Source organism: Equus caballus, chromosome 14 (assembly GCF_041296265.1).
Source record: "Equus caballus isolate H_3958 breed thoroughbred chromosome 14, TB-T2T, whole genome shotgun sequence".
NCBI lineage: Eukaryota > Metazoa > Chordata > Mammalia > Perissodactyla > Equidae > Equus > Equus caballus.
Window position 1 is genome coordinate 68,795,468 of NC_091697.1, and position 11,356 is coordinate 68,806,823.

General features: G+C 33.8%; 1 non-coding gene across 1 annotated transcript; it reads left to right on the top strand.

Annotated features, from left to right (window-relative positions):
- The first annotated feature begins 2,036 nt into the window (after positions 1 to 2,036).
- Positions 2,037 to 2,144, top strand: LOC111767982 (U6 spliceosomal RNA). The gene has a single exon (XR_002799944.2). It is a non-coding gene; the product is annotated as a U6 spliceosomal RNA (small nuclear RNA).
- Positions 2,145 to 11,356: the final 9,212 nt, after the last annotated feature.

Genomic DNA, 11,356 nt, shown 5'->3' on the forward strand with positions numbered 1-11,356 from the left:
AAAAAAAGAAAAAATGTTTAGACTCATAAGGAATAAATTTGCTTGCCTCTGTGAAAAAAAATATGAAAACCTGGAAGAAATAAGCAATTTTTTAGAAAAAAACACAATTTACCAAACCCAACTGTTGAAGAGAACAACGTTTAAAAAGATCAATTTCCATAAAAGAAATAGAAAATTTTGTCAAGCATCTGTTGCCAAAAACTACTAGTCTAAGACTATTTTCCACAGGAAATTTCTACAAAATCAAAAAAAGCAGATAATTTCAACGCTATTTAAACAGTTACAGAGCATAAATCAAAAAGGAAAACTTCAAAGTTCTGTGAAATAAGAACAACATTGGCACAACACTTATAATAAATTGTACCCAAAAAAAACCTAGCGATAAATTTCAGATGTTGATATTGATTAAAAACATCCACATAAAATATTATCAAACAGAATCCTAAGAAATATATTATGATTGTTGTAATCTTTATTCTCGTAATACAAAGGTGGTTCAATATATGGAAAACCATTATCAAAGTTCATAATGTTAAAATATTTAGGGAGAAAAATCATAATCATCCCCACATATCCTAAAGAGGCATTTAACAAAACTAAATATCTTTTTTGATAGAATATAATTAATAGACTAGGAGTAAGAGTATACTTTCTTAAAAAATGAAAAATATTTCTAATTCAGTCCAAAAGTCATCTAACCAAAAATCCAGTATGGTGCTTTCTGAGGAAAGATGAGATTCTTTGAAAGGCAAGAATAAGAAAAGGAAGTCCACTATCATTATTATTATTTAGCAATTTTCTAACCAACATAATCAGAAAACAGAAAAAATAAGAGTTGTAAACTTTGAAGGTGAGACTTAAAACCATCCCTATATGCAAATGATATGACTGGAGAATGATATATTGGGGGAACCCGATATAATTAACAAATATCACTGTAATCAATAAGAGACCTTGGCAAGCTAGCAGAATAAAACAATTAATACAATTAAAACAAATGCTTTCATATATACAAACAACTTGTTTGTAGTTAAAATGGAAGATAAAATTTCTAGTAGCAAGAAAAAGTACTAAATACTTAGTAATAAACTTAACAAAACTATGGAGAAATTTTTAACATACTTCTGACAAAAGAAGACTGGCAGTAAAGGAGTCTTTGAGAATACTTGAATTAACAACAGCGTTGTTTGATAGGGATATTTAGCATCATAAAGATATCAATTTTCCCTAAGTTAATTTTAAATTTAATATCATCCTGATAAAAAAGTAAACTATTTCTTAAAATAAATTGCTGATGCAAAATCATATACAGAAATTTTGTAAAGTAAAAAACCTTGAAATTTATAAAAATAAGAGTAATAGTGGGAGATTAGCTCTCATTAATAGTAAAACATTATAACCCTTAGTAATTAAAACAGTGTGGTACTGGCACATGAATATACAGTTCAACAGAACAGAATAGAAATTTCAAAAATAGATCTCAAACATATTAAAAATTAGTATCTGATAAAGTTCTCTCATACCAGTAGGGACAAAATTGCCTATTAAATAAATGGTTTTGGTACAAAAATAAGGTCAGAGCTATAACAGGGTGAATTCCAAATGATTCAAAGATTTAAATGTAAAGAAATGAGTTCATAAAAGCTACCAGGAGAAAAAAGAAAAAGAAAAAAAAAAAAAGATTCTCTATAATATCAACGTGGGAAAAAGTCTTTCCATAACTCAAAAGTCAGAATCCACACACAAAAAGGAAACCACCAGAAACAACAAAAAACACCTCTACTTGGCAAAAATTACCATACTGAACATCAAAGAATAAATGATAAACTGGGAAAAATACCGGTCACATCACAGCTTATCTCTTTAATATATAAAGAATCCTGTAAAATTGTTAAAGAAAGAGACAGAAAAATGGGCAAAGGATATGAATAGGATTTTTATGAGAAAATCAAAATTCTGCAAATGGCTCTTAAACTTATAAAAACACGTTGATTTCACTCATAATAATGGAAAGGCAAATTATAGGTAAACTGAGACTGCTCACGTCGGCAGCACCTATACCAAGAATTGAAGTGACACAGAGAAAATTAGCATAGTCCTTGTTCAAGGATGACATACGAATTCATGCAGCTTTCCATATTAAAATAGACAAACAAATGAAGATACGATTTTTAAGCATCAACTTGACAAAAATCCAAGAATTTTATAACACACTCACTGGCAAGTCTGTGAGGAGTAGAATTCTCATTCATTCCTGGTGAAAGTGTAAATTAGTACAGTCTCTATGGAGGGGAATTTTGAAGTATCTATAAAAAATTATAAGGTATATACCCTGTAAGCAACCAATTTTACTTTTAGGCATGTATCTTACATACATGTTCTTATACATAGAAAATGATGTATGTACAAGGTCATTCATTGTGGTATAGCTTGTAATAGCAAAGTTTAGAAACAAACTATCTGTCCGTTAAGAACACCTTAAATATTTTATGAGATATCCTACACAATGGAATACGATACACTGTGCATGTTGATCTGGAAAGATCTTCAAGGCACATTTTTAAGTAAGGAATACAAATGTAGAAAAGTGTGTATAATACGGTACCATTGGTGTAAAATACAGGAAATAATTCATTCATATTTGCTTTTATATACATAAAAACCTGTCTGGAAAGACACACAAGAATCTAACACAGTAACGCATGTTTAAGAGTGTACTGGGAACTGGACAAATAAGAAACAAGTAGGGAGGAGACTTTGCATTGTATAACTTTTTATATTCTCTGAGGTTTGAAACTTGTGAATTTTATTGTAAAAGTAAAACATTTAAAGAAGATTGCTTGGGAATAAAGAGAAAAAGATTTACCTGTCCTGAATGAGAACATTCCTTAATCTGATTGGTAATAGTCATTACACTCGCTAAAGATGCTGAGGGACAATAGCTTGTGTACCAAAGGAAGGTTATGATTCTACAGAGGATCTGATCTTGCCAAGAGTGATGGATCTGCTACTGTGTACTTATCAAGACAATATTTCAAAGACTTGATAAGAATGGCTCTTACTGGACCATAATCTTACTCATCACAGCTGAAATTGACAACAGGTTCAATATTCTACATGTCTTCTTAAAAATCACAGAGAATGGTATTGCAGTGCATGCATCCACTTAGTTGAGGACTGTGTATAAAGCACACTGTTGGACTCTACTTTCAAGGAGCTTATGTTCTTCAAGGGTAAATAAGCCCTATATATAAATACAAATAACTGCTAATTATGTAGGAAGTACAAAAGGTTATGAGAGAGATAGAGTGCCATGGGTTTTAGAGGAACCAGAGATGACCTCCAGCTGGAAAATAAGAAGGGAGAGATCAAGGGAGATCCAGCATTTAAGTGAAATAAGAAGGCCAAGAAGATCTGTGAGCCAAACAACATTTCAGATGGAGAATATAACATGAAGACAGGAAGAGAAAAAGACGGCAGGGAGAGGGAAGAACAAATAGTTCAATGTGGCTTAAGAATATGCTATTTGAAAAGTGGAATCGTTGAACGCAGATTAGAGGGCCCTGAGTTGAAGGCTAAAGAGTGTGGATTTTACTTCATGAAACTGGGAAGGTTCTGGAAGTTTAGGAGAGTAGGAATAACAGCATTCAGTTAGCCCCTTAGTAAGCTTGACCTGGCAACAACTTTGTAGGATGGGCTGGAGGAAAAAGTTGCTCATGGGGAAAGGATAACAAGTAAGACGCTATTGGAGAAGTCCAAGTGAGACGTAATTAGAATCATGACATGGAGAATGCAAGGGAACAGATAAGTGGCATCATGTGGAGGTGTGAGGAAGTAATAGGGAATCAATAAATATCTGTTGTATGAACAGATGATTACATGGCTGAATAAGTGAATGAAGCCAGACAGGTAGAAGCAAGAAATAAGGAGCTAAATTTTTTTCCTATTCCTCACTCGAGGTATTAGTCAAGCCTGCATCCATTTCTCTCTTCAGTCTTTTCTCCCTTCCTGACACCCTTAGAGGAAAGGCAGAACAAACAGCCTGTCACTGGACCGGGAAGGGGAAATCCTAGTAGTTTCTCTGATCAATGAGGAAAGGCTGGAGTGCATTGCAGAAGGGCTGTGGCTTCATAGGTCTACATACAGTGGATTCTCAGTTGCCTCAGAAGGGATTTGGCCTAGTTATTTTTCTTGTAGCCACAACCTACTAATGGCTAGAGAGATACATTAGACCAAATCAGGAAATGGAGGCAAGGATAAAGGATACTCTGATTCCTCTGTGACTATAGAATTGAATACTGGATGTCGTTCACATATGGATGGGAAAACAGAGGTCTGAGGAAAGAAGAGAGGAAAGAAAGATTTTAAGAAGGAAGCAAGGAAAGAAAGAAGGGAAAGAGAGAAAGAGGAAGGAAGGAAGGAAGAAAAGAAGGAAAGAAGGAATGAGGAAAGGAAAGAGGGAGGAAGAAATGAAGAAAAAGAAGGAAAGAAGGAAGGGAAAACATTGTTTTTAAAAACTTCTGTTGAAAGATTTATAGACATTTACCCCTAATGATCAAATGAAGTAAGTACTATAATTTTTAATTTTATAGATGAATCACTTGGATTATTATTATTACTAGTATTATTATTGTTCTTATATCTCAAGCTTTCTTATAAAGTCACTCCCTTGGGCAGCGGGTCAGTGTGCAATAAAATTGATTATAACAAGGAAATGCAATTGCTGTGTGAACATGGACTGTTTGGGAAAAGACGATTGGATTGATAATACAATTTGCATATCCTTCTTAATTCAACTGATGCTGCTAGGGGAACTGCACTTTTAGCAGTCATTGTCGGATCTAGTTTCTATGGAAATTTTAGGTTGCTGCCATTGGATAAAGTCAATGATGCCATGGAAACAACATCCTTGATAGTGGCAAGTTTCCTCTTTGGAGGTATGACTTGCTTTTTCCCTGAAATGTAACACAACCCACTGACAAATGATAAGTTCCGCCATGGACACACACAGTGTAAACTGTCTACGCTGCAGTTCTTCTCGAAGTTACTGTACAGAAGGGAATTACATATCTAAATAATAATTTTTCAGTTAAAGAATGAAGAGAAAGAAAAATAACATAATAATCAATATCAGGCAGACTGTCTTAATCTAAACTTAGTCATTAAATCCACACCTAATGTATAGATATGTTCTTTATGTGGACTTTCCTCCCCTATATATACGAGATATCCTAGTAAGGCAGAGAAACCCTCTCGCCCTCTCCATGCTCTTTCACGACTGTTTGCCACTCCACCCCACAGTCCAGATTCCACAGTGTTAAGAATTGCAGCTGCTTGCAGAGGTCTTAGTCTTCAGTTTGCAACTGGCTACCGAGTGGAGGGGTTACCAGCAGATAGAAACTATGTATAATGAAGCATGGAGTGAGAAGAAGTATTTCTTTATTAAAATATTTGTTGTGTAACTTCAACTAATACATGTCACCTACTGAATAAATGATATTTTCATTATAAACAAATATTTTGAATTATTTCACAATGTATTATCTATTTGTATAACAATGGTTAACCTGCCAACTGGATCAGCCCTTAGATAATTGAAAGTTGATATGTGATGGTACAAAGAATCCTGGAGTATTCATAGCAAATGTCTTGTAGATGTTCTAGTCTATAAATGCCCTCGATAAAAGAAGGAGTCAAGTGGATTGAATGCAGTGACTAGTAGGCAAGTGGAGTCCTATGTCTTCCTCCAGGTCTCCTGTTGTTCGCTGGTGTCTCCACTTTTCTTGGTAGCAGAGGCTTTTTGTGGCAATCTAGTATTAACAGGAGAGGCTAGAACACATGTTTTAGAACACTGCATGGCAAGACACTGCTTTAAGCTAGAGGATAAATTCACTTGGTTCTTTTTTATTTTTTTGGTAGAGGGGAGTGTTAATGGATATTATGGAAGAGCTAAAGGCCTTGAAGCCATCCCTTAGTACAACTACTGCTTCTCTGACCACCGCTCTCCTATTTCATAAGGTTCATCTCAGCTCCATTTTGATCTGATTTATAAAAATAAAAAATAAAGTATGAATTATTCAGCTTTCCTCAGATATAATGCAAATGAAAAATGAGATGAGTTAATTACTTAATTAAATTAATAAATTAATTAATCTCTCATGAACATAATGAGACTTTTGACGTTTCTCTATCAGGTCCAGTGGAACCCTGAGCATGCTTCAGATTGATTTATGTGGTTATTTTGGTGCTGGCCTGTCCCAAGAAGTCTACTCCTGTTAGATGAGTTTCTTACTCCATTTCCAATGTGAGGAAACTCAAGGGGATAGAATTGATTTGGGCATTAAAACATGGTGGTCTCTTCTGTTATCTTAAGTATTTGGATGGGTCACTGCTACCCAAAGGTGAATGTGCCATCCTGCTGTGGGCGAGTGAGCTGTTCCCTCCAGGCAGGGGTTAATAATAAACACCAGGTTATCACAGTGAAGGCAGGGTGTAGGACTCAGATGGACAAAGAAATTTATAAATCAATGAGGACATTTGGATGTGAACCCTGAGAATCAGTAATCCCTGAACTTCTCCATCAAGTGCTTTAGCTGTTGTTCAAAGGAAAATTGGTCTTAACTGACATTTATTTGGCTTGTTTTCAGAACTCTTTCGTTGGTTCTATTCTTTTGGAGTTTTGCACAACTTGGAGTTTTATTCTAAAAACCTTTCTCAATTTTTGTCAGAAGATTAAGTTATATTTGTTACTTGACAGAGTAGCATATGTGCCCTGGAGTTTTGGTGATGCCGGGGTAGAAATCAAGCTTTGTGTTTCTTCCAGCTCCCCTCATTGTGCCTGCCCTACCATATGCACATATATCTTCTTTGTGTTTCTTCTATCTCCAATGGGCATAAACAGTATGAAGAGCCCAGTTAAAAGATCCTTCTCAATCCCTATCTAAAAAAGGGACAAATATGAGTGAACAACAAGACCAGGAAATAATCCTCCTCAAACTGCTGCCCAGAATTCAAACCATAATGTCTTGAGATGATGCTTCATCAAAGCTGCATTGGCCTTGACATGTGAGCCTCCCTGGGCTGTAGTCCTGGGTGGATAAAAAGGCTAATCACACTGCACTTTTGGAAAGAAAAATAGGAGTGCTATGTAGTGCCAGTCCATGTATCATCAATATTTTCAGGACAAGGGAAATGTCAAGGCTAAAATACCCTTCGGCTATCTATAAAATAATGTAAGCCAGATACACAGTCATGGCAGAGTTTTGAAATATTATTCAATTCTTTTCCCCATCGGGAAAAACCAAAAAATATATTTTTCTGCTCCACATTTATCAAAAAGGGTGCGGAATTAAAAGTAAAAATATGGCAACAGTCTGGTATCCTGTCAAATTTAATCTGTGTACAATAGTCCAATCTATTCCACAAAAATGCATTGTACTTAAATTGGAAAGCTATGTCAGTAAGGTATTTGATTTTTCTTCCTTCCAGGCTATTATCTTGCTTTGTATACTTGCATTATTGAAACCACAAGAGACAGTGTTAATTAGCTATTGCAAATCTTGTAAATTAACTCTTCTGTCATTCGAAAAATGGAGAACTACTGCAGATTGAAGATGTTTTATTTCAATTTTTCCTACTTTAATGAATTTTAAAAGGATTTACATTCATGTGTAGTATATAAAATTATGGAAATACAGAGGCCTAGGTATATATGGGGTGAACAACTTTTGACAAATTATTTGAGCCTCACCTGTTATTGTTCAACAGGTGGTAGAATTATGAATAGTACTTCCTCTTCTTGACCTAAGAGCCATGTTTAACATCATCACATCTATTTTATTTTTGTTACTTCCATCATAGAAGAATATATAGGTTTATTGCTGCCAACATACATTTTGAACAGTGGTAATGCTCTATAATTTGAAATTACTTTTTCAGATTAGAATTAGCATAAGATTTTTTAAATGAAATCTTTTATAATGGCTGTCTTACAGTTTTAAAAAAGTCATTTAAAACCATTAGAAATTGCCACCAGAGATAAAGACTTTAACACATCTCTGAAGAAGTTTTCTATATATATTCACATGTATAAACAGAGGATACAAACAAAGAGCTCTATCTTTAAACTGATTGTGGAGAAAAAGTCCTGAAAAGATGTTCACAACATATCAATGATAGTCACATAACTTGTACATTTACCTATCTATCACTAAAAGGACAAAATCTTGCTAACCTAGACTACTTACTTATTACTTCCACATTCAAAGACATCATGTTAATAAGGTTCAGTTAGTAGTCAAGCTTTCAATTCTAAGAATTATAGGAGAAGAGAAAGCAGATGATGGGGATGATTTCCTATTCTTCCCTTTTTTTCTTATCCACTCTGAGATGCCCACCCGCCATTCATGATCTGGTGCTAATACTCAGCACCTTGACTTAGAAAATACTTATGAACATTATTACAAAACAAAACCAGATCATATCAAATTGAGACCTCTGAGCATAATTAGCAACTACATCGCTATGTGAAAAAAATATATAGATCTGGATGTCAGGAAATAATCATGCAAATTAGGGTACTCAGATAAATTCACAAGGTTCTTTTGCTTCTTCCGTATTGACATGGAGTTCACCTCATTCCAGAAGTGATGCCTTCTTCAATTAAAAAATAGAAATTGTTCAGTTGGAAGAAACCTTGGAGAGAATTTTATCCAGTGCACACTTGCCTGTGTTGTAATGAGGAAATCGAAATCCAGAGAGATTAATCTCAGAGCTGGCAAATATCTCCTGGCCTATATTGTGGTGGTTTCCCAGTAGATTTCTTTCTTGATATGCAACTGTAATATGCAAAGGTGTATTTACCATGAACATATTGAAACTTAAGCTGCAAGTTCTCTCACTGGAATAGATCTCCCTCTAAGGACTTGAGAGAGGCCTAGCAATTTTGAACTGGTGAATTTGTAAAATTTTACTGCTGTTCCAAGTTGTATAAGGTTCAGGTTCCACAACACTTGGATCCTCTCCTGCTAATATAGATATTTCACAGAGTTTCATATTGTTGTAACTTATTAACTCTTTATTGGGGTTGAATAGAGTGAAGTACATTTTTCTGGCAAAAGTCCAGCCAAGTAAAAGTCTAGACTGGGTCATTAGGGACTTTTCCTTCTTAAAGTGTCTATTTCAAGGCATTCTCATTGCTTATGAATGAAAATTTCTTCTTGTTTCATAGGAACCCATTTCTTACCACCAATCATTAAAAAAAATCTAATATCAAAATAGCTTTAGAATTCACACACTTCCAAGTTGATTTAAATAAAAACAGTGATTTTGTTATGTGGTGCTATACATAAAGGTGATAAACATATATTTCAAGACTAAGAGTTTATCTCATACTTAGTGATTTTTTTATATTGAAATAAAATTTTGACTTATGTACAAATGAGAAGAATTGCAAAGAAAGTAGTTCTTCCTGTTTATTTCATTTTCTGGAGTTTCTCATTGTTCATTGTTTATTTGGCAGAGAATTTAGAGGCCTTTGTTAATAAGGTCATCCTGAAGTATTGTTCTATAACCAAGATGAAAATATTTTTCTTCTCAACGGCCTACACTTAACACTTAATTTTAGTTCCATGATTGATAGTATGAGATGCTTCAACATTTTGCACATTATAGTATGACCAGAGTATAAGATCAATGAAAACAAAAACAAGAAAAAGAAAAAGGGTTGGCATAGCTTGATGTAAATTTTGAAACCAAAAACAGAAGATTTCCTGACTATTTGAAGAATGAAAAAAAAACATGTGTATGTGTATTCTAATTAGTCATAACATATTTTAAAGGATTTTTACTTAAGAAAATCATAGACCTTTTCTTTAAGGAGTTCTCCAGCCCTTTGAGAGTTTTGAAAAATATACCTTATCTTAAACGATATAAATCAATAAAATCTAATTGGATATTATCAAGTTATCCATCCTCCAGATGGCAGAATCCTCCATCCTATAGATGGCACAATTGTAGAAAAATACATCGCTTTGGTAGAAAAATAAAATTTGAGGAAGAAAACCTGTTTGAAGTGAAAACATCTATTTTACTCTAAAATAAATCCAGTGGTACCTTTGGGAAAAACTCAAATTCACTGGTCTGCAGTCATCCATTCCATAAAAAAAGAGTAGATTAGAAGAGATGACATTTGGGGAACAGCTTTTCACAGTACTCTAAGGTTCTTTAATACGTTAATAAATATTCCTGGGGTAGAGAGTAAGGGCCTCTGGCCATTAATATTTTGGGAAATTTTTTAACACCCTGAATCTCTTCTTAGAGAGTTCTAGAAAACTTTTATAGAAATTTTGCAGTAAAGAAATCCTTTTTCTTCCTTTAATCTAGGATTCTCCCAACATTATTATCCTTGACCTTGTTTTCTCTGAATATCTTTTAATATAATTGTAGTGGAGTTCTATCCAACAAAACTCAAGATAAACAAAATTAGAGGATCTCAAGAATTCTTCAAAGTTTCACAAAGTAGTTCTCATGAATATTTGTTCATGAAAAAAAATCAGAGCCAAATATGCTGTTGCAAACTAGCTTGGCCATTGTGAGAGTCTTTATTTCATTTCTATTCTGCTTTGTGTGTTTTACTGGTGAAGTGTTGATGACATGAATAAATTATGTCTTTTTTATTATTTGACCATGGAGAGACATTGAACTTTCATCTTGTTTGTAAGAAATGCTAATTACGTGTTCTGAAGGTAATACAAGCTAAGAGAATACTAAATTTATCTAAAATCATAAATATTTTAGTTGTAATGCTCACAAGCATTTCTGCCACTTCTAAGATAATGGACTGTCTAATTCTACCCTCAAATGTTTGAAATTTCTCTAAACAATCAGTTCAGAATTCTAGTGGGCATATATTCTCATTGTGAAGTCAAATTCAAAGTTATTAACTTTTATATCAGATTCTGGAACTGTCCTTTCAAAAAAACCCACTTTTTTAAATCCATTTTTTAAGAATTAAATTCTACTTGGACTCTGGTAAATATAAACAACACATTCTTCTCAGGTTCTTGCTCTTGATTTTTTTCTATTTAAAATAAAAACAAAGAGAGAGGGAGTGAGATAAATTGCCAGTTGTGAATTCTGCCTTTGACTTTAAGCAGCTCGCTTACATGCTGCAGAATTCATAGTTCTGTATTAGATTTATAATGTGAAAATGATAATATAGTGTCATAACATTTTTTGCCAAACAGCTCAGATCTCAGGCTGTGTGTTTTTTTAATGGACTATCTTAACAGTCTGGAAGACAGATAGGTTTTCTGTTTTGTTTTGTTTTGTTTTGTTTTCACAGATTAGGAGATAG